Source organism: Lynx rufus, unplaced genomic scaffold (genome assembly GCF_022079265.1).
Source record: "Lynx rufus isolate CCGP_SWC_20201006 ecotype Redwood Valley unplaced genomic scaffold, mLynRuf1.p SCAF_21, whole genome shotgun sequence".
Classification (NCBI taxonomy): Eukaryota; Metazoa; Chordata; class Mammalia; order Carnivora; family Felidae; genus Lynx; species Lynx rufus.
In genome coordinates, this window is record NW_025814836.1 from 19,741,791 (window position 1) to 19,763,970 (window position 22,180).

General features: G+C 37.9%; 1 protein-coding gene and 1 pseudogene across 2 annotated transcripts in view; both read left to right on the forward strand.

Moving 5' to 3' along the window:
• The window catches only part of LOC124517416 (tubulin beta chain-like), a 38,598-nt pseudogene extending 29,978 nt beyond the window's left edge, over nt 1-8,620 (forward strand).
• AGBL1 (AGBL carboxypeptidase 1) overlaps nt 1-22,180 on the forward strand; it is a 696,557-nt gene that overhangs the window by 308,107 nt on the left and 366,270 nt on the right. The window lies entirely within an intron of this gene.

Genomic DNA, 22,180 nt, shown 5'->3' on the forward strand with positions numbered 1-22,180 from the left:
GGGGGTGTGACACAACAGGATATACTCAGTTCTGAGCCTCAGGCTAGGTTCTGGGTGTATGTGGGAAGTGGGGGTACAGATAACAGAATACAATTTTCAAAAACTAATTGTGTTCTAGGCACTGGCCAAATACCACACATTCATGAATTCTCTTTGTTCTCATAGTATCCCTCTAAAGTGAACCTTACTTCCATTTATGCTTGAGGGATGGGGACTTAGAGATGACATATACATTGCCCTCAGTATGCTCATAGATGAGGGGAGGTTGTGTAAGTGGGATCGTATCTCAGCATGAAAGAAGCCATTAGGAGTTCTGTATGGAGTGATGTAGGTACACAGAAGAAAATAGCTGAGCTGTGCTTGGCGAAGTCTTTGTAGAAGAGGTAGTGTCTATAAGGTGAGTAGAAGTTGTCCATGAGATAGGAGGGTACAGCCAAGGGAACCACAAGAAGAAAAATGGTGGAGCAGACACTGGAACTCCAAATGGCTATGTATGGCTAGTGGAGTAGAGTTGAGGGTCCTGGGATTAGATGACATGACAGGTAAAACCAGGCTTCATGGTACAAGCAATGGGAAGTCACAGATAAGTTTTAAGCAAGCGTGTGCTATGATAAAATACGTTTTAGAAAGATCATTTTGGTGGCACTATAAAGAAGATGAAGAAAATTGAAAGATGGCCATTTCTAGACAAGGGAGTAGACTCCTGGACTGGTATGGTAGGAGTGGAGATGAAGCAGGAATAATATTTAGGGGACATAACAGAGACAAGTTAGTGTTCAAGGGACCAAGGGAGAGAGAGAGGGATATAAGGAGTCACTTGGTTTTCTGTTAGGGGGCTGGGTAGGCAGTTGAACCAAACACAGATGGAGACTCTAAGAAGAGGAGTATTTGGGAGGTGCCTGGGTGGCTCAGTCAGTTAATCATCCGACTTCAGCTCAGGTCATGATCTCATGGTTTGTGAGTTTGAGCCTCGCATTGGGGTCTGTGCTGACAGCTTGGAGCCCGGAGCCTGCTTGAGATTCTGTGTCTGTCTCTCTTTGCCCCTTCCCTTCTTGCACTCTGTCTCTGTCTTTCTCAAAAATAATTAACTCAACACCCAAAAAACAAATCCAGTAGAGAAATGGGCAAAAGACATGAAGAGACACTTCTCCAAAGAAGACATCCAGATGGCCAACCAACACATGAAAAAAATGTTCAACATTGCTCATCATTAGGGAAATACAAATCAAAACCACAATTAGATACCACCTCACACCTGTCAGAATGACTAACATTAGCAACTTGAGCAACAACAGATGTTGGTGAGGATGTGGAGAAAGAGGATCTCTTTTGCACTGCTGGTGGAAATGCAAACTGGTGCAGCCACTCTGGAAAACAGTATGGAGGTTCCTGAAAAAATTAAAAATAGAACTTCCCCATGACCCAGCAATTGCGCTACTAGGTATTTATCCAAAGGATACAGGTATGCTGTTTCGAAGGGGCACATGTATTCTAATGTTTGTAGCAGCAATATCAACAATAGCCAAAGGATGGAAAGAACCCAAATGTTCATCAGTGGATGAATGGATAAAGAATATGTGGTGCATATATACAATGGAGTATTATTTGGCAATCAAAAATAATGAAATCTTGCCATTTTCAACTATGTGAGTGGAACTAGAGGGTGTTATGCTAAGCTAAATTAGTCAGAGATTACTTCACTCATATGAGGACTTTAAGACACAAAATAGATGAACACAAGGGAAGGGAAGCAAAAATAATACAAAAACAGGGAGGGGGGACAAAACATAAGAGACTCTTAAATATGGAGAACAAACAGAGGGTTACTGGAGGGGTTGTGGGAGGGGGGAAGGGCTAAACGGGTAAGGGGCATCAAGGAATCTACCCATGAAATCATTGTTGCCCTGTATGCTAACTAACTTGGATGTAAATTTAAAAAAAAATTAATAAAAATGAGTAAACATTATTATTTTTTTTTAAAAAAGAAGAAGAGTATTTGGGAAGGAAAGAGCTTGAGGGAAGGACACTGAAATGTGTTTAGAGAACTCATGGAGGGAAACAGACTGGCAGAATGTGAGTGGTGATGGAGAGAAAGAAACTGGGAATGCTTGAGCATGCTGAAGGACAATGGCATCATTTAGAGAACAGGATGATCTTTTGTCATTTAGGATGTCATTAGGATGATCTTTTGTCAGGGTGAGTCTCACGGCCCCTTGAGAACCAGCAAAGGGTGCCTTGAGCCCACCTTCCTTTCTTGTGGAAGTTTTAAAGTCTCTTGGTATTTCCAAGATTTCATGAAGCCTAATTTCTCATGATCTCCTGAGTCTATATACTTTTTCTGTAATACTTTGGTTTTCTACATAATATTTATCTACCTGTGAAACTGTTCTCTTCACTTGTTCCTGCGAAACATTCAGAGAAACTTTCCTGAACATTGTAGACTTGACCCAAGGTCTTGTGGTCAGATGGTGGTCACCATGGGTGCCGGGAAAGCAAGCTTTCCAGATTACTTCTTTTATAGTCCTGTGCTTAAAAACCCCCTTGCCCTTTCTCCCCTCCTGCCTTTGGTTTCATATCAACTCTTGACTCCTCCTCTTTACTCCTTCATTCACTCTTGGTTGTTTCCCCTTCTCTTCACTCTTTTTCTGGAGCCACAAACCATTCCCCAAACCTCCCCCTCTCTTAGGCAGGGTGGTTGCTCCTTATTTTCTGAACTGTTGGCGCTTACTGGCCCTTGTGACCTTGGGACAGGAGATGAATGCAGGAAGCATCACCTTTTACTCTATCAAGTATTTCCTTCCAAATATAGTTCAGGCACTGCTGTAAAGGGACTGCAGCCTACCTACTTCATTATGTGATAAATATAGGGCAGGGGTGGGTGAAGGGTCCTGTTTGTGACACAGGATTACTGGTTTTATTTAGACAAGTTCCATTTGACATATCTGTGAGACATCAAGTTTACTCTATGGTCTTATTACTCCTAGGAGATGCTTCTTAGAAAGGGTAGTTTTGTAGATCATCCTATCCTTTCCCTTATGTTCATATTTAAAGAAAGTTGACTGTTGAGTGTTATTCTCCCTCTTCACTGGCTGTTCTCATGTGGATGTTACAGGTTCTTCAGAATAATGTCTCAGTTTTGGGCTGAGGAGGTCAGTTTCCCCTGGTGGGCTGTCCTCGTGAGGGTGAGGGTGAGACTGTAAGTCCAACACAGAGTTCACACAGTTAAAAAATCAGTTTCATTGCCACAGGCTGTACCTTCCTTCTGCTAGCGGCCTCAGAGGTCTACACCATCGATCACAAAGTTAAACAGGTATAAATGACCCTGCAAAATCTATCACCACCAGGGGAATGTCAGCCTCCTCTTGCATCAGCACAATCATTGGCCATGAAAATCTTTCTTCAGCTAGCACTAGGGTTTTTGCCTACTTTTTATGGCTGGGATAATAGGCTCTGGACCCTTTTACTTAAAACAAAAACTCATGAAAACTAGCTTAAGTCAAAAAGAGAATTGATGCTCATTTATCAGAAAAATACAAGAGGATAAGGGACTTCCTCTCCTCTCCCCATTCCTCCCTTGACCTCTCTCTCTTTCCTGGTTTCCAGAACCTGGTTCTCTTGTCTGGCTTCCCAGATGGTAGCACGGATGATCACCAGAAGCTTCAACTATTCATGAACTTTCAATACTCATGGTTCCTGTATAGGGTTTCTCTTCCTTGACAATTTCAGCAGCAGTCCTGGGAACAGCTCTGATTGGTACAGCTTGAATCATGGGAATCTCCAAGAACCATGGAGTGTGTGTGAAGTAATATGGCGCTCTGATTGGCCAGATCTGGGTCAGGTGTTCAGCTCTGGAGCAAAAATTAAGGGAGTCTCTCCTGAAGCATTGGGACTGAACATGAAGAATAGTGATTCACCCAATGCATGCTGGATTTATGTTTGGTATCCTGATGAACAGGATATAGCCCTAGTACAGGTGGGGGTCCAGTCCTTACCCTGCTTAGCCTCTGTAAACTTTTCTCTCAGGCACTGGTCCCTGATCCCACACCCAAGTTATTGACTGGGATCCAGTGCTGTAACTGCCTGAGGGTGGACATCAACACGGCATGACACAGTTTTCCTCAGTTCATACTTTTATTTAGATCAATCGATCAATTGATTGATCTATCTATCTATAGTCTTTTACTTGGGAGAACTGATCTTTGAAAAATAAATCTCAGTAATTCTCATTTCATACAGATATTCCAGGAGCCATTATTATTCATGTGTTTGTTTTTTTATAAAATAATTCAAACATACTGTAATGCACAGAGAATGATGTGAGGAAGACACTTAAAGCTAATGCTGATACTTGACAAATTGTGACACTTTTACGTACTTGCTTCAGGGTTTTATTTTTAAACAAAGGAAATATAGAAGATAAGAGTTGAAGCCTCCTTGTATCCATCCAAAATCCAATTTCCATCCTTTCTTTTCCGAAATTACAACTATACTGAAGCTGGTATCAGTTGTTCATCTATCTGTCTACCTGTTTCTGCTTTTGAATTTTCTCTTTGCTTTTTTTGGTCAATTTTTCTATGCCTGTATATGACTAGTTTACAATATTTTTATAGAAAGTGTTAATTGAAGTCCTCCATTAATTAAAAGCAAACACACATACACACCACTACCACCATCACCACCCAGAAAACATCCTAAAATTGAAAAAAAAAACCTCTCAAATGTAACTTTTCCGAGGTTGATCTATCAACTTTGTGAGATGTTTGTTTAAAAAAGAAAATAAAAGTGGTACCTGGGTGGCTCAGTTCGTTAAGCATTTGACTCTTGATTTTGATCTCAGGGTCGTGAGATCAAGCCCTGTGTTGTGCTCCACCAGTGTGGAGCCTGCTTAAGATTCTCCCTCTTCTCTCTCTGACTATCATTCCTACTCTCTCCCTCTCTAAAAATGGAAGGAAGGAAGGAAGGAAGGAAGGAAGGAAGGAAGGAAGGAAGGAAGGAAGGAAGGAAGGAAGGAAGGGAGGGAGGAAGGAAGGAAAGGAGGAAGGAAGGAAAGGAGGAAGGAAGGAAGGAAGGAAGGAAGGAGACAAAAAACTCCCACTATGATTGTTATCTTGCCGATTTCTGCTTGTAATTATTTTTGCTTTTGTGTTTTAAAGTGATGTTGCTAGAGGTATACATATTCATGTTTTTGAGAGTTCTTAATGCATTGTTCCCTTGAGGGTTATCCTTTATCTCCCTTTATTCTGATTAATGATTTTTCTGTGAAATAATTTTTTCATGTAGTAGTAATTATTAGAGGTTTGTTTATTAGTCATATTTCTCTATCTTATTTTGTGTTTGCTGATCATTTCTCTTTTCCTTTTTATTACCTTTTTTTCTTTGTGTGCGTGTGTATTTGATTCATCTTCTTTCTTTGGATTTACTCTATTTTTTCCTCTTTGATTCTTGATTTGAACAAATTCATTTTATTTTAACTCTACCTTGTTTAAAAAAATAATTTTATAATATAAATTTGAGGATTATTTTCTTATATTTCTACCTATTTTATAATTTCCAACATTATTTCTTTAAACCCATGGATCGATTGGATTATATTTTCAGGTGTCTGACAGTGGTGGTAGAGGTGGTTATTATTATTAAAATAATTTCTCTTGGGGTGCCTGGGTGGCTCAGCCGGATAAGCATCCAACTTCAGCTCAGGTCACGATCTAGTGGTTCTTGGGTTCGATCCCCCATCAGGTTCTGTGCTGACAGCTCACAGCCTGGAACCTGTTTCAGATTCTGTGTCGCCCTCTTTCTCTGCCTCTCCCCCACTCACACTCTGTCTCTCTCTGTCTCAAAAATAAACATTAAGAAAAGATTAAAATAATTACTCTTATAAACTTTGTAGTAATGCTTGATTTCAAATTCAATTGGAATGTGATCAGGGAACATGGACAATATGGGAATAGTTCTTCAATGTTTATTGAATCTTCTTTATGATATATATGGTACCTAACAAAATTTTTAATTATTTTTTTATTTTTTTAATTTTTGAGAGAGACACAGAGAGCACGAGCAGTGGAGGGGCAGAGAGAGAAGGAGAGAGGAAGAATCCCAAGCAGGCTCTGTGCAGTCAGTGCTCACAGAGTGATGTGTGGCTCAAACTCATGAAAACGTGAGATCATGACATGAGTTGAAATCAAGAGTTGGATGCTTTTTTTTTTAAATTTTTTTTAACGTTTTATTTATTTTTGAGATAGAGACAGAGCATGAATGGGGTGGGGGCAGAGAGAGAGGGAGACACAGAATCGGAAGCAGGCTCCAGGCTCTGAGCCATCAGCTCAGAGCCGGACTCGGGGCTCGAACTCACGGACCGCGAGATCGTGACCTGAGCTGAAGTCGGACGCTTAACCAACTGAGCCACCCAGGTGCCCCAAGAGTTGGATGCTTAACTGACTGACCCACCCAGGTGCCCCACTACCTGACAAATTTTTATGCATGCTTAATATATTCTCTGATGGAGGCAGAATTATTTAAGACCAAGCTTTTCAATTGCACTGTTTGAATTTTTATCTTTTTCTTTTCTTTTTTTCTATTTGATTTATCAATTTCTAAAGGAAGTTTGTTAAAAATGTCCCAATATTATTATTTGTCTTTGGAACTATTTTGTATTGTCCCATGTTTTTGCTTTAAACTCAATTTCCCATCAATACTAGAATGACTAAGTCAGATAAAAATATATCAAGTGAATCTTTTTTTTTAACCCAAAGAAAATTGGGGTAATTTAAATATTCCTTTTCTAAATATTATATATCTGATGGTGTGCCTGGGTGGCTCAGTCAGTTAAGTGTCCAACTCTAGATTTTGGCTCAGGTCACAATCTGATGGCTTCATGAGATCGAGCCCCATGTTGGGTTCTGCCCTGACAGCATGGAGCCTGCTGGGAATTCTAACTTGTTCTCTACCCTTCTCCACTCATGATCTTGTGTTCTGTCTCTCTCAAAATAAATAAATAAGCATGAAACAATATTATATAGCTGAGATGTTTGGCTGTTTATAGAAAATCCAATAAATAGTAGTATCTTTTAAAAGATTACTTAATTTTATTTAAGTAGCCCTGACTAATTTGGATTAATTTATTTCATCATGTTTCTTGCTATTTATTTAACACGCACACACACATATATGTAATTTTTTTTTTGCTTACTTTTTTTTTAACCCCATTTCTACCTCTGTGGGCTTATAGAGTTTAAAAAAATTCCTTTATTTTTCTCCTCTCCCAGGTTGGAAGCTACTAATATTTTAATTTTTTTTTTTTTTGCTTTCCCTTAATTAAAATATATTGAAGTATAATATGCATACATAGAATTGTACACAACAAAAATGAATTTATCACAAAATGAACATTCATGTAACTGGCATACAAGAAGTAAAACATTGACAGTATTTCAGAAGCATGGAACATTAATACATTTTAAAAATAAATCTTTAAAGTTAATTAAGTTCTACTCTCAGAACCTTCCTGTCCCTGCATTCAGACCTCAGTGCTGTAGCCTCTGGGACATGTCTCATACTGCTAGCCTGCCATTAGCAACATAGAAAAAAATTCCATATCATTTTCTTGTCCCGTACACACCTTGAGGTGAGCAAAAATAAAATAAAGTAAATTTTAACTCTGAGGGAAATCGTGCTCATCCAGACTGGTCAGTTGGCAACAAGGTTAGTGCCAAGTTCTGAGAGGTAATTAGTGAGGAGTATGGCATTGATCCCCCTGGAACCTACCTACAGTGACCTGCAGCTGAAAAATGTCTGTGTGTACCACAATGAAGCCATAGGTGACAGATATGTTTCTCATGCTACCTTGGTGGATCTAGAACCCAGGACTATGGACTCTGGTCACTCAGGTCCTTTTGACCAGATGTGGAGACCAGACAACTTTGTTTCTGGTTGGTTTGGGGCAGGCAACAACTGGACAAAGGGCCATTCTACAGAAGGTCCAAGTGGACCCACTCACTAGGTGGGGGCACAAGCTACGGGGTGGGCACCTTGCTCATCAGCAAGACTGCATCACCAACACCTTCAGGGTGGTACCCTCACCAAAGTGTTGGGTGCTTTGGCTGAGCCCTAAAACACCACCCTCTCTGACTGTCAGATGGTAGAGAATGTGGGTGAGACCCACTGAATTGACAACTGAGCCCTTTAGGAAATCTGCTTTCACACCATCAAGCTGACCACACCCACTGTGGGACCAGAACCACCTGGTCTCAGCCACTGTGAACAGTTTCACCAATAGCCTCCACTTTCCTGGTCAGCTCAATGTTGGCCTCCACAAACCAGCTGTCAAGTTGGTGCCCTTCCTGTGTCTCTACCTCTTCAGGCTTGGCTTTGCTCCTTTGACCAGCCATGGAAGCCAGTGGTGTGGGGCCTTCACTGTGTCCAAACTCACCCAGCAGGTCTTTGATGCCAAGAACATGATGGCTGCCAGCTCATGGCCATGTTTTGGCACAAGACCTTCCTCTACTGGTACTCAGGTGAGGGTGTGGACCAGATGGAGTTCACTGCAGCTGGGACCAGCAGGAATGACTTTGTCTCCTAGTGCCACCAGTACCAGGATGCCATCACAGAAGAAGAGGAGGCCTAAAGCAGAGCACCATCACCTCAGGCTTCTCAGGTCCCTCAGCCTTCTTCCTCAACTGCCCTTTTCCTGTCCCTCAGAGTTTGCATTTTCTGCCTCTGTCTTATTTTCTTTTCCTGTTTTGGAAGGTGGACGGGAGGTTCCTAGAACAGTGCCTGGCACATAGTAAGCACTCGTTAAGTATTTATTGTTTATTAAATGTCTCCTCTCTTCCACTCTGGGAAGCCTAGATTTCTACCCTTCTGGGTAACCCTGTATTTCTTTTTGGTGCCCATTTCTTCCATCTGTCTGGGTCATATTTCCCTTTGTTTTTAAGATAATTCTCCAAGAAGCTGGGTCTCATCAGATCCCATTTGGAACCATGTACTGAAAACTGGGTACATGGGCACCATCCTAATCCATGTGGTCGTCCAGGGGAAAGGAAAGCAAGCTACTTCATAGCAAGTGGAGGTACCTGTAAGAAAAGGATATAGGCTTTTCCATTCTAGAGCAGTTTTGGAGAGGGGGATCCAGGCTATTGAAGTCCTAATTTTCAGGTATTTCCCTTTTCCTTTCTCAGCTTCAGGGGAGGTGATAACAGTATAATCTCCGTTTTTAGTCTCCTTCCAAGCTCTGTCTCGGGCTGTTTCCTTTTCAGGGGTCTGCCCCACTCTGTCTAGGGGATTCCTCTCTCTCCTACTTCACCTCCTGCACGTGCTGGATTCTGTCCTTTTCCCCTGGTTGGAAAAGGAGGCCAAGAGAGGGAGGAGAGACTAGCCTTGCCCTAAGGCTCCCAGAAAGGCTCTCCCATGCTCACCTTTTCTTAACAAAAACCCAGCCCTCTTGTGTATTTATGGAAAGGTGTGTATTGTCACCTAAATATTTGAGTCATTCCTCCAGAGAGGGTACAAGGAGACCCTTCATCTTTTGGCAACATCTCATATCTTCCTTTTGCTAGTTCCTTCGCCCTGCCCACCCTTGGTTTTGTTCTGTCTTAGACTTCAAATTTCTACTTTGTGTTGAACTTGCCTTTTTTTTTTTTTTTGGTATTGAAAGGATGACATTGCCCCAAGAGCCAAAAATAAATGAGAATTGGAAAAAAAAAATAAAGTTAATTAAGTTCCATAAATTAGCTAAAGTTATACAATATCGCTATACTTTCCCAAATGAGATGAGGACTTTAACAAACTCAACCAGTCATTAAACACTGTTTCTCACCTTCTTTGATGTTTTTAACTTTAATTTCACTTACTGGAAGCAAAGTCAATTATCTTCTATTCTGCAGTTACACAAGTTTACCCAATTGCATCTCACTCTCTGTGTGTTGTTTTTGCTTCTTTCTAAAGTACATCCTTTAGTAGTTTTTTCAGTACTGATTTATAAGAAGTAAACTCTGAACTTTATTATCTATCTGAAAATATCCTTAGTCCATCTTCACTTGAGTGATATTTCATCCTGACATAAAATTCCCAGTTGACAGTTAAGAATTGTCAAGCTGGACAGTCAGCACTTTGAATTTTTTTCTCTGTTGTTTTCAGTTATTTATTACTAATAATGTTAAATTGACACACAATGTAACTGACATTTATTTGAAAGGAATTTGTCTTTTCTCTCTGATAGTTTTCAAGAACATTTCTTTCTATTTTTGCTGTAGGGTGTCCCCCTGTTTTCAATATGGCATCTCACCCTTCTCCCATCTGTCCCTGATATCCCTGCATCTGTATGGTTCCATCACTTGAGAATAAATCTTCAGCTCTCAGATATGAAGGGGTAGGAAAGGTTGCTTAGTCTTATAATTTGGAGGATGGGACCTGAGGGTCTGATTGCTTTTCATACAGACTTTCTGTCAATTTCAATTCAATTTCAATTTCAATCCAAACTGTGTTTGGAAATTTTCTGTATGTCTCATAGCCAGAGACACCAGTTGCACCCATTTTCTGATCTCTTACTCTTGGAAATTGGCTTGCATCCTTTTGGTGTATAAATTTGAGGGATCTCTGATCCGCTAAATCACATAGCACTAGACCATCTGCTTTCAGTCTCTCAATATTTAGATATTTCTTGTCTGTTGTGATCTCCTCTATTTTCTGTGTGTTTGAAGATTTATGAATATTATTAAAATATTTTACAGTAATTTTGGAGGGGGGTTCCTAGAGATATAATGGTTGAGTGCATGTATTCAATCTTCAGTGTTTAAAATAAAAATCCTTTCCATTAAGATTTTACAGACATTGGAAATTCTATTAACGGAAGATAGAGTCCTTCATTTCATAATTAGAAATATCCCAGGGAGACATAGCACATTAACTTATAATTATAAATGGCTGGTATGCTTCCCTCTTTATAATTGACCCCTGATTCAGAATTAATTGCTTCTCTCTCCCTGTTATATCTCCTTCACATATTTACAGTTTGTGGTTGGCAGGTCTCAGTAACCAGACTGTGAACTAGTTGGGATTATGTTCAAGGCACTTTTGCGCTCATGTATCTTTAGTTGCAATCACAGTGCTTGGTGCAAAGGGTGCTTCATAAATGCCTCTTCAACAAAACTGAATAATTTAGAGTCATAATTAGCACAGAAACCTTCAGCTATAACCAGAGTATTTTTCACCCTTTGGCGAGAAATTTCAGCCAGATGTTCACTGGGTTCCCAAATTTTTCTCCCAGATTTGCCACGTGATCTGATCGATCATTGAGTTTGGTAACTGGCATTGTGAGGAGATTAAAACTTCAAGTAATGATAAAATAACAATATTATTTTGTATCATTCTCTTATTGTGTAAGGTGTTTGTGTTCTCATATATTTTATTAAATGTTTATTTATTTATTGAGAAAGAGGCAAAGAGAGAGGGAGAAAGAGAATCCCAAGCAGGTTCCACACTGTCAGTGTGGAGATGATGTGGGGCTCGATCCCATGAACTACAAGATCGTGACCTGAGCCAAAATTGAGAGTTAGACGCTCAACTGACTGAGCCACCCATATGATCCCCCCAAATATATATATATATTTTTTTAATCCTCATACATCCCTGCAAAATTAGAGAATTGCAAAGTATATTTTTTTTTGTTTTTGTGTATTCTTTCAAAAAATAGAAGATACTGGTGGGGATAATTATCACCAATTTGGGAAAAGAAAAGAATATCCCCTTCTTTAATGTTATTTTCTGTAAAACTAAGAGAAGCAAAGGGTCAAGGAACTTCTGTTTATTCTCTTCATACATACAAAACAAAGTGACTGTTTAGTAAAAATGGCTAGACACAATTATAAGTATCCTAGATATCTTGCCCACTCAAGAGCTGACAACCAACAAAAGTCAGCAAAAGGATTAATCATCATTTCTGTCTAGAATAGAAAGAGTTGCCATTGTTAATTTTGAATATTATCTATTCTACCTCAGAAGAAAATGGTGGGCTGGGGATTTTGGCTGGGCTGTGTTTCCAGGAGGGAGGAATGGTATAGGTTTGAGAAAGGTTAGCGTCTGTGACTAGGCACTTTGAACAAAGTGAAATGGGAGCAGGGAAGCTCAGATTACACAAGGGAATGTTTTCAAAATTGAAGAAAAGGTCCCAGAGCAAGAGTGACTGTAAGAACATTAAAGAGTGCTGATTCAGAGCGAAAAGAGGGAATGTGCATTGAATACATTTATTCATTGTGGAATAAATATAGACTGCTACCTCCACTAACTGGTATTTACAGTTCTCAACTAGTTTCGTAGAATGAGTTGGTTTTTTTTGTTTGTTTGTTTTTGTTTTTTGTTTTAAAGTAAACTCTGTTCGTTATGTGGGGCTCAAACTCATGTCCCCAACCAAGATCAAGAGTTACATGCTCTACTGAGTCAGCCAAGTGCCCCATAGAATGAGTTTTGAGTTTCTATTTAGCTAGCAGGAAGTGTGCATTTTAAAATGCATTAAAGGAAGCTAAAGTGGTAAATAAATCATTCTGCCATCTTAAACTGTCCACAAGGTGTTCAGCAAAAGTAGTGACCTGGTTAGCAGCTGGGAAACCCAAGTTTCAAACCTGCAGCAGCAACATTCCATTGTTATGTAAATGGAGGGGAATAAGGGAATACTCAATTTGAGAAAGCTCAAATTAATTAACATCATAACATACCATCAAGGGTGTCATCTATTAATACGTAGCAGCTTTTCAGGTGCGGCTCCCTTGGTTATCAGTCTCCACTCTGAGCTATTTTTATGTTAGCTGTGAAAAAGCAGAATAATTGTAGGGTCTGTGCCATGCTGACTTGTCAGACAAAATGGACCGTTGGTGCACTATTTTCTTCTTCTAAAGAACAGACAAACATCCATCATATAGGTGGGACTTAAGAGCTTTATGGCGCCAGCTGATGGAAATTCCTTTCATGCTGCATAGGTTTGTGGAGGGAAGCTTTGTCTTTGTCTCATGGCTTACTGATGATCATTACTTTTCAGAGAATTTACCAGCATCTTGTGACTGACCTCAAAATGAAAGCTGGAGATTCACACGTTGGGCAAGAAAGTTGAGGATGAGTCAAAAAAGCTGATATAATTTAAACAAGACCCTTAATAAATGAGTGGAATCAAGATATACAAAATGAATATAGTTACTAACATAAGTATATTCAGTATGTTAGATGTATTTTAATGTATCATTGCTATGATTTCATATATGTGAGAAATTTTGGAAAGCCAGCTGAATAGCTTCAGAATTGCTAACATTATTCCTAAGGCTCTTCTACATTTCATTTCCAAATAGATTATTAATAAATAAGAGCTTGAGCTATAAAAAAAAAAAGAAATTTGAGGACAGGTTATTCCAAGTTTCAGTATGTAAATAGGTGTATATATATTGATCAAGCAAATCCTCAGTAATTAGGGGCTAATTGATGGAGTATCTATAGTATGTAATGTATTTTTTTTTTAATTTTGGTAATTGCCTTCAAAGAATTTGGCTATAATTCACATACTATGCAATTCAGTCATTTCAAGTATGTAATTAAGTGGGGTTTTTTTTTAATTTTTTTTTTAATGTTTATTTATTTTTGAGACAGAGAGACACAGCATGAGCAGGGAAGGGGCAGAGAGAGAGGGAGACACAGAATGTGAAGCAGGCTCCAGGCTCTGAGCTGTCAGCACAGAGCCGGACGCGGGGCTCGAACCCATGAACTGTGAGATCATGACCTGAGCCGAAGTCGGACGCTCAACCGACTGAGCCACCCAGGCGCCCCAAGTGGGTTTTTTTTAAGTTTACTTATTTATTTTGAGAGAGACAGAGAGAGTGAGAGTGGGAGAGGGGCAAAGAGGGAGAATCCCAAACAGGCTCTGTGATGTGCAGAACCTGACAAGGGCCTTGAACTCACAAACTGTGAGATTGTGACCTGAGCCAAAATCAAGAGCTGGACACTGAAACGACTGAACCACCCAGGTGCCCCAAAGTGGGCTTTTGGGTTTTTAATATGTTCACTAAGAAGCAAAACCATTACCACTATCTTATTACAGTACATTTTCATCGCCCCAGTAGAAACACTGTACCTATTAGTAGTCACTCCCATTCTCTTCTCCCCACAGTCCCTGAAAATCACTAATGTATTTTGTCTCTATGAATTTGCCTCTTCTGGACATTTTATAAAAATAGTATCATAATAATATGTGGTTCTTCATATCTGGCTTCTTTCACTTAGCATAGTGTTTTCAAAGTTCATCCATGTTGTGTGTTTTAGAACTTTACTTCTTTATGGCTTAATATTCCGTTGAATGGATATACCACATTGTTTATCCATTTGTCAGTTGATAGGCATTTGGCTTATTTTCACTTTTTTGGTTGCTGTGAATAATGCTGCTATGAACATCCACGCATTAGATTTTATGTGGACACACTTTTTCAGTTCCCTTGGATATATACCTAGGAGTGGAATGACTGGGTCACATGGGTACTCTGTCTTTGTTATTTTAAGACATTGCAAAAGTACTCCAAAATAGCTGCACCATTTTGTATTCCACTAGAATGTATAAGAGTTTCAATGTATCCACATTCTGTAACATTTTCTGTTTTATTTTTAGCCATTCTAGTTGGTGTGAAATGATATGGTGATTTTGTTGTGTATTTACATAATGACTAATGATTTTGACTATTTTTCCCTGTGCTTATTGGTCATTTATATGTCTTTTTGGAGAAACGCCTATTCAAATAATTTGTCCAGATTTTAATTGGGTTATTTGTCTTATGATATATGTGATTTATAATTGTTTTCTCCCATTCTGTGGGTTGTCTTTTACTTCCTTGATGGTGTCCTTTGATGCGCAAGAGTTTTTAACTTTGATGAAATCTAATTATCTACTATTTTCTTTTGTCACTTTTGCTTTTGGTGCCATATCTATGAAACCATTGTTTAGTCTAAGGTCACAAAGATGTAATCCTGTGTTTCTTTCTAGGGATTTTATAATTTCAGTCCTAATATTTACGGCTATGATTTATTCAGTTAATTTTTGTGTATGATTTGAGGTAAAGGTCCAAATTTACTCTTTTACATGTGGGTGTTCAGTTTTCCTTGCACTATTCTTTCCTCATTCAATTGTCTTGACACCCTTGTTATAAATCAACTGACCAAAAATGCAGGTTTATCTCTGGACCCTCAGTTCTGTTTCCATTCTGCTATATGCCTGTCTTTATGCCAGTTCTATACTATCTTAATAACTGCATCTTTGTAGAAGATTTTAAAATTGGGAAATATGAGTTCTTCAACTTTGGTCTTCTTTTTCAAGATTGTTTGTTCTATTCTTTGTCCCATGTATTGCCATATAAATATTAAGATCAGGTTGTCAATTTTTGAAAAAAAAAAACACTGAAATTTTGATAGAGATGGTGTTGAATTTTTGGATCAATCTGGGAAGTACCACCATTTTAACAAATTAAGTCTTCAAATTTATGAACAGGGATATCTTTCCATTTATTTAGTGTCCTTTAATTTCAATACTTTTTCGTTTTAAGTGTACAAGTCTTGCATTTCCTAGGTTACACTGATTCCTAAGTATTTCTGCTTTTTGATGCTATTATAAATGGAATTATTTTTTAATTTTATTTTCAGGCTGTTCATTGCTAATATACAGAAACATAGTTGATGTTTGCGTTTTGATTTTACATTCTGCATTCTTGCTAAATATATTTATTAGCTCTAATTTTTTTTGTAGATTCTTGAGAATTTTCTTATACGACATTATGACACCTGCCAATCAGGATAGTTTTAATTCTTGCTTTCCACTATGATGCTTTTTATTTCATTTTCTTGCTTAATTCTTTCTGACTAGAATTGCCAGTATGATGTTGAGGGCATGTGGTGAGAGCAAACATTCTTGATTTATTCCATTTCTTAGGGAAAAGCTTTCAACCTTTCCCCATGAAGTATAATGACAGCTGTGGGTTTGTCACAGATAACCCTTGTTAGGTTGAAGAATTTCCTTTCTATTCTTAGTTTATTTCTTAGTCTTTTCTATCATGAAAAGGTATTGGATTTTGTAAAATGGCTTCCTGCATGTTCTGAGATGATAATGTGTGTTTTTGTCCTTTATTCTATTAATATGATGTATTACATTGATTGATTTTCAACATGCATTGATTTTCATGTTGAACAAACTTTCCAAATCTAGAATAAATCCCACTTGCTTGTGAACAACATGTATAATCATTTTATATATTGTTGAATTTGGTTTGACAGTTATTTTGTGGAGGATATTTCGATCTACATTTATAGAGGATATTGATCTTCAGTTCTCTTTTCTGTGATATCTTTGGTTTTGGTATCAGGGTAATACCAGATTTCTAAAAGGAGTTGGGAAGTGTTTTTTCTTCTCTTATGTTTTGAAAGAGTTTGTGAAAAATTGATTTTAATCTTTAAAAAGTTGAGTAGCATTTAGCAGTGAAGCCATATGATCCTGGGCTTTATTTTCCGGAAACATTTTTTTTTACTATTAATTAAATTTCTTCATTTATTACTGTTATGTTCAGATTCTCTATTTCTCTTTGAATCTGATTAGGTAGGTTGTGTCTTTCTCATATATCCATTTCCTTTAGATTTTCTAATTTGTTGGTGTAGAGTTGTTAATGGTATTTTCTTTTAAACCTTTTAACATCTATAAGGTTAATAATAATGTTCTCTCATTCCTTATTTTAATAATCTACATCTTTTCTCCTTTTTGTCAGTTTAGCTTAAAGTTTATACATTTTCCAAGAACCAATTTTTACTTCATTGAGTTCTCTATTGTTTCCTAGTCTCTGTCTCATTGACTACTGTTTTAATTTTTATTTTTTCCTTCCTTCTGCTTGGTTTGGGTTTAATTCCACTTTTTTTCTAGTTTCTTCAAATGGAAGTTAGATTATTGATTTGAGGTCTTTCTCCTTTTTTAATATAGGCACTTGTAACTGTATATTTACCTCTAAGCACGCTTTTGCTTTGTCTCATGCTTTTGATACATTGTGCTTTCTATGCATTGTTCTCAGATTTTTTCTAATTTCCCTTGTGATTTCTGCTTTGACCCATTGATTATTTAGTAGTGCGTTGTTTAATTTCCACACATTTGTGAATTTCTCTAGCTTCTCTTCCTTATTGATTTCTAATTTCATTTGCTTTGGGTCACAGAACATACCTTGTGTTATTTAAATCTTTTACATTTATAATACTTTTAGTTAGTGGGAGTTAGGGGTAACATAAGTCTCTAAGGAATTTGAAAGCAAAGTTTCCAGGATCGTGAGGAGCTAGCTGTTGTTGTTAAGATAAGGTTGCTTTATGGCCTATCATGTGATCCATCTTGAAGTGCACTCCATGTGCACTGGGGAAGAATGTACATTTTGCTGTTGTGGGACCAAGTGTTCAATAGTTGTGTTAGTCTAATTGGTTTATAGTGTTAGGCAAGTCTTATCTTTTCTTGTTTATCTTCTGTAGAGTTGTGCTATTAATTACTGAAAGGGAGGAATTGAAATCTCCAACTGTTATGGCTGAGTTGTCCTATTTCTCACGTTGTTTCTGGCAGTTTCTACTTCATATATTGTGATACTCTGCTAGTGGTACATATATGTTAGCAGTTGTTATATCTTCTTGATGAATCGAGTCTTTACAATTTCAATTTTTTTTTAACGTTTATTTATTTTTGAGACAGAGAGAGACAGAGCATGAACGGGGGAGGGGCAGAGAGAGAGGGAGACACAGAATCGGAAGCAGGCTCCAGGCTCTGAGCCATCAGCCCAGAGCCCGACGCGGGGCTCGAACTCACGGACTGTGAGATCATGACCTGAGCTGAAGTCGGACGCTTAACCGACTGGGTCACCCAGGCGCCCCAGAGTCTTTACAATTTCATAATAACCTTTTTTTTTTTCCTCTTTGAACTGGTTTTGACTTAAAATCTATTTTGTCTGACAGTAGTATAACCACTCAGGATCTCTTATAATTGCTGTTTGTATGGTATATTTTTTAACATCCTTTTACTTTTAATCCATTGTGCCTTTGAATATAAAGTATATATCTTACTGACAGCTTATTTAGCTCTAACACTTATTTTTTAAAACATCCATTCTGTTCATCTCTATCTTTAGATTGAATGATTTAATCAATCCATGTTTAATGTAATTAATGATCAGGGAGGATATATTTCTGCCATTTTGATATTTATTTCCTATATTTCTGTGTCTTTTTTGTTGTCCTCTCATTCCTGCCACATTTTGTGTTCCACAAATATTATCTAGTATGATACTTAAACTAATCTGTCATTGTTTTTATAATTTTTAAAAATTCTTTTCTAAGAATTTTCCCTGGATATTACAATTAATATGCTCATTTATAACAATTTAGTTCAGATTAATACAAACTTAATTACAATATCATACAAAAATGTGTTCTTATATAGCTTCATTTCCTCTTCCTTTGTGCTATCATACAGATCACATCTTTATACATTGTATGCTCATCAACACAGTTCACAACTATTACTTATGCAGTTGATTTTTAATTTTTTTTTTTCAACGTTTATTTATTTTTGGGACAGAGAGAGGCAGAGCATGAACGGGGGAGGGGCAGAGAGAGAGGGAGACACAGAATCGGAAACAGGCTCCAGGCTCTGAGCCATCAGCCCAGAGCCCGACGCGGGGCTCGAACTCACGGACCGCGAGATCGTGACCTGGCTGAAGTCGGACGCTTAACCGACTGCGCCACCCAGGCGCCCCTGCAGTTGATTTTTAAATAATATAGGAGAAAAAAAGTTACAATAAAAATACATTCATACTGTCTTTTATATTTACCTTCATCGTAACCTTTATCAGTGCTTTTATTTTTTTCACACATATTCTCATTACTATCTAATCTGCTTTCATTTTAGCCTGAAAGTCTTCCTTTACAAGTTTTTGTAGGACAGATCAGTTAGCAATGAATTCTCTGTTTTTGTTTATCTGGGATTTTCTTAATTTCTCCTTCAGTTTTTCAGTTTATTTATTTATTTTGACAAAGAGGGACAGAGAGCAAGCAGGGGAAGGGCAGAGAAAGAGGGAGAGAGAAAGAATTCCAAGCAGGCTCAGCACTGTCAGCACGACACAGGCCCAAACTCAGGAACCTTGAGATCATGACCTGAGCCCAAATCAAGAGTCTGCACACTTAACTGACTGAGCCACCTGTCACCCCCTCTCCTTCATTTTCTAAAGGATTGTTTTGCTAGACATGATTCTTGGGTGGCAGTCTTATTCTTTCAGTATTTTGAGTGTGTTATGTTATGGCCTTCTTGTCTCCAGTGTTTCTGATGAGAAATCAGTTTTTAATCTCATTGTGGATCTCTCATATAGGATTGGTTACTTCTCTATTGTTTCTTGCTTGCTTTCTTTCTTTCTTTCGTCTTGTAGCGTTTTGGTTATGAGGTATCTAGTTGCACACTTTGAGTTATCTATCCTGGGGTTTGATGACTTTCTTGGATGTGTAGACTAATGCTTTCCACTAAATTTAGGAAGTTTTGGGTCATTATTTATTCAACTATTCTTTCTGTTTCTTTGTCTTTCTCTTTCTTCTCTTTCGGGGACTCCCATTAAGTGCATGTTGGTGTACTCGGGAGTGCCCTAATGGTGTCTGAGACTGTTCATTAATTTTTTTTTTCCTTTCTGTTCCTGAGACTGAATAATCTCAATTGCATGAATTTTCAAGTTCATTGGATATTTCTTTTGTCTGCTCAGATCTTCTGTTGAGCACCTTTAGTGAATTTGTCATTTATAATGCTTTTTGAGTCTAAAACTTCTACTTGGTTCTTTTGTATAATTTCTATCTCTTTATTGATAATATCTTTATGGAGGCATGATTTTCATAATTTTTATTTAGTTTTTCAGACCTGGTCTTCTTTAGTTCTTTGAATATATTTACAATCCTGATTTAAATCTTTGTCAGTAAGTCCAATATCTGGGCTTCTACATGGATAGTTTCTATTTACTGCATATATATATATATATATATATATATATATATACACACACACACACACACACACATATATGTGTATATATATATATATATGTGTATATAAATGGCATGTCTCATAATTTTTTGGCTGAAAGCTAGAAGTTTTCAATAGCATAATGTTGCAATTCTGTAAACTAGGTCCTTCCTCTCTACTGGGGTTTGTTGTTTGTTTAGTAACTTTGTTAAACTAATTCTATAAAGTCTATAATGTTTGTCATGTGTGACCACTGAAGCTTCTACTTGGCTAGCTTCATGATAAATTTAATTATTAGGTAGTGATTTTGTTAGGTGCCTTGAACTAATAAGTCCCATAGCCTCTCCTCAGAGCATGTGGTCCTGAGGGGGCATGCCTTCAACACCACTCGGTCTGGGTATTTGCAGCTCTGCCTTAGTCTTCACTTCCTGCTTGTGCAGAGCTTCATACTTGGTGATAGGTGAGACCCAGGGCCTTCTCAGGTCTTTTCTGGAGCATGCACATAAGCATGCACAAAGATCTAGGCATGCACACAATCCTAACCATTTACATTCCAAGCAAAGGGTGAGAGCTTTTAAAATCCCCCTATAAACATTTCTTTCCCCAGCTTTTAGTTTTAAATTTTGTGGTTAGTCCATCATTTGCCTAACTGCTCTCCACTACCTCAGATAGCTATGACCTTCAACAATTGCCTCTGCTTGTTTTTTTTTGTTTTTTGTTTTTTGTTTTTTTTTTGACAAATGCCCTTGGGGAAAAAGGTTGTTTCCCCTTGGCAAGCTCTGAACTAGGTAAAAGAAAGACCGGTACTTCTGATTCTTTTTGCCAATAATCAGGGAACAGAGCTAACACGCAGGCAGTGGCTTTTCAACAAAACAACCTTATTGAGGAGTCTTGACACAACTTGTAAGACATCACTAATTAGATTTCACTAGCCATCTGCTGCACTATCCTTGTCAGAGACCAGTGAAATGTAAATTTAGAGCAGATGACAAAGTGAAAGGAGAAAACAACACCTTCCTGATAATTGTGGTTACCCAATCTGTATCCCGGGGGAGGGAGGTGGGACAGTAGTATCAGAGGATATCTTCTTGTCTTAGGCTAAAAGGACTGGCATTGAATGAATAAATGTGTACATTTTATTCCCCCCCCCTTTTTTTGAGGTTTTTCTCACTTTGGAGGAGGAGTGAGGGAGGAGAAGAGCAGGTATTTTCTTATAGAAAATTTTCCTGTGAAATATAACGTTGACAATTATTCTCTCTGATAAAGAGATGTGAAAGTTATATTAAATATGTTTAGATTGAAGTGTGTATTTTAGTTTAAAATACACAATAGATCAAAGATCACTTTTTTTTCCCCCAGTCCATAAGAGCTAGCTAGAAGGATGGTTTGATTTTATATATTGCTGAGATGACTTTCTGAATAAAATAATGGAACCAGGTGACTAATGGTAAATATGTTTGATTTTATTATGGGTCTTAGTGGAAATAAGCTAAAGTATCCAGTAGTGTTGAGGGAACTAAGCCATTGAAAAGGATTGAACTTACTTCTTCATCAGTAAAAAGATAGGGATCTGAGCATTTCAGAGAGGAAACATTAATATGACATCCATACTCAGTCATACCCATTCTGAAAGTTAAATATACTCAGACCAAACAAATATGTTTCTCAAGAACTAGATAAAGGAGAATTCATTCATTTGGCCATTCATTCATTCATTTATTCATTCTTTTGTTCATTGAATATCTATTGATAAAGTGCCTACCACGTAGCAGCAATTGTTCTTGGTGCTGAGGATACAGTGGTTGAGCAAGAACAGGGAGGGTCCGTGTCGTCACTGAACCTGTACTCTAGTGGAAAGATAGAACACAAACTAAACTACAGGTGGCTACATACTAGAATGGCAGATAATGCTAAGTGCAATGAAGAAAAATAATATAAATAAGAGAATAGAGAGTAACAGGGTTGGGTGGGGTAAGGGGAAGATTATCTCTAATAAGATGACACTTATGCACAAATCTGAGAGAAAAAGCCGTGGATATCTGGGAAAAGAGACTGTCAGATAGATGGAACAGTAAACACATATGCCCTGAGGGTGAAGTGTGCCTGGAGAACAAAGAAATTAGTGTGGATTGAGTGAAGTGAGCCCTGGGAAGG